Source organism: Hylobates moloch, unplaced genomic scaffold (genome assembly GCF_009828535.3).
Source record: "Hylobates moloch isolate HMO894 unplaced genomic scaffold, HMol_V3 SCAFFOLD_6, whole genome shotgun sequence".
Taxonomy (NCBI): domain Eukaryota; kingdom Metazoa; phylum Chordata; class Mammalia; order Primates; family Hylobatidae; genus Hylobates; species Hylobates moloch.
The window spans coordinates 131,559,746-131,561,806 of NW_026652281.1; positions in this window are offsets into that span (position 1 = coordinate 131,559,746).

A 2,061-nucleotide genomic window follows, 5' to 3' on the forward strand; every position below is an offset into this window, starting at 1 on the left:
CCTTTGGAGGTGGCATTATGCAGATTTAGGAATGTTGGGCCCAAGCTGGAATCTCAGTCTCATAACACAGTGTGACCCTGGGCTCAGGCTCACCAAACCCCAAATGGCTGGGCCTAGTTTTCCTAAGAGACCTTCAGGCCTAGCACTCACTTAGGCCCCAATCTGCCAAGGTCATATATTTAAAATGTGGTTCCAAATGTCTTTCCTCAAATAGCCATTATTTGAACACAAGGAACATATAGGCTATAGTGTGAAAGAAACTTGAATTTTGCCTCCTTTTTTATCTTTTTGCACACCCTATGAGTCTAGTTATCCTGCCCATGTATGCAAACATGGACAGAGTCACCAATTTCCTGGTCACTTTAGGTAATAACAAGTCCTAAAACCACTTCCAGTCACTAACTGTAGTCTCAGTTCATCCCTCTGCCCAAATTATCAAACCTTCCAACTTGACTTAAAGTTGAGCCTTCTCCCTGCTAGCCCTTGACTCTCCAGCTTGCACTTTTTGCAGGTAAGTTATGAAGCCTGTCAGGGAGGGGCACACTAGGCTTCTTCCCCATGCATGCATCTTTCCCTGAAGAATCTGACAGCCTTGATCTCTGATTCTCTAGCTTTGGAGCTCTGGAGTGAGAGAAGAGTTAGAGAAGCTGCTCGCCTGCAGTCCTTTTGCAAAGTGAATATATTTCTACCCTGGCTAGTGGTTTTCTCCTTCCTTAGCCCCTAGGCATCTGTCTAGCAAGACCTCCAGCTCCTTTTGGCTGTCTGCTTGCCCCTCCAGGAGTCCCTTGTGGACAAACCCTAAGATAACCCCCTGCTGGCACCCTCTCTAGCTGTCCCACATGAGTTCACAAAAAATCCAAAGCTCTAGCTCTAGTAAGCTCTGGGGGCTAGCACCAGTGCAGCCACTTCACCTCTGCGCCATTGTCACAGAAGTTGACCAGCACAAAGGCTGCCCTCTAAAAGGAACAGGCAGGGTCAAATAGCAACCTGTTGTGTCCACCAAAACACAGGAGACACACCTTGAGCTTGTCTTAGGCCGTTCCTGCTGCTACAACAAAATACCTGAGACTGGGTAATTTATAAAGAACAGACATTTCTTTGTCACGGTTCTGGAGGCTGGAAGTCCAAGATCAAGGCAACAGCAGGTTCAATGTCTGGTGGTGGCCTGGTCTCTGCTTCTAAGGTGGCACCTTGTTGCTGCTTCCTCCAGAGGGGACAAATACTGTGTCCTCACTTGGTGGAAGGCAGATGGGCAAAAAGCTACTAGCTAGTTCCCTCCAGACTTTTTATAAGGCACTGATCTCATACAAATCACCTCCTAAAGGCCCCACCTCATAAGACTGTCACCTTGGGGCTTAAGTTCCAACATACGAATTTTGGATGGACACGTACATTTGAACCATAGCAGAGCTCTGAGTGGTCACTTTAAAGCACTGTTCTCCTTTTTGGAGATGAAGGGGGACATATCCTTCATTGCTCATTTTTGAGAGAAGGTGGGACTCACAGCACATCAACTGCTACTTCAGATATTTCTCCCTCGGCTGGGCACAGTGGCTCGTGCTTGTAATCCCAGCACTTTGGTAGGCCGAGGCAGGCAGATCACCTGAGGTCAGGAGTTCAAGACCAGCCTGACCAACATGGTGAAACCCTGTCTCTACTAAAAATGCAAAAAAAAAAAAAAAAAAAAAATCAGCTGGGCATGGTGGCATGTGCCTGTAATCCCAGCCACTCAGGAGGCTGACGCAGAAGAATAGCTTGAACCTGGGAGGTAGAGGTTGCAGTGAGCCGAGATGGCGCCACTGCACTACAGCCTGGGTGACAGAGTGAGACTCTGTCTCAAAACAAAACAAAACAAAACAAAAACAAATATTTCTCCCTCATCCCCAACTACTTCCAACCCTTTAAAACGCACACACAATACCATAAGGGGTTGAGAGCAGCCAATCTTTGTCTACTTTGTAAATTTTGCACCATGGTCTTGTTCTTTACTCTGGAATGTGGCATCTCTTCTGTGTTGACCTCTCAGCTGGACATTTCAATTTTAATATCTTGTTACACTTA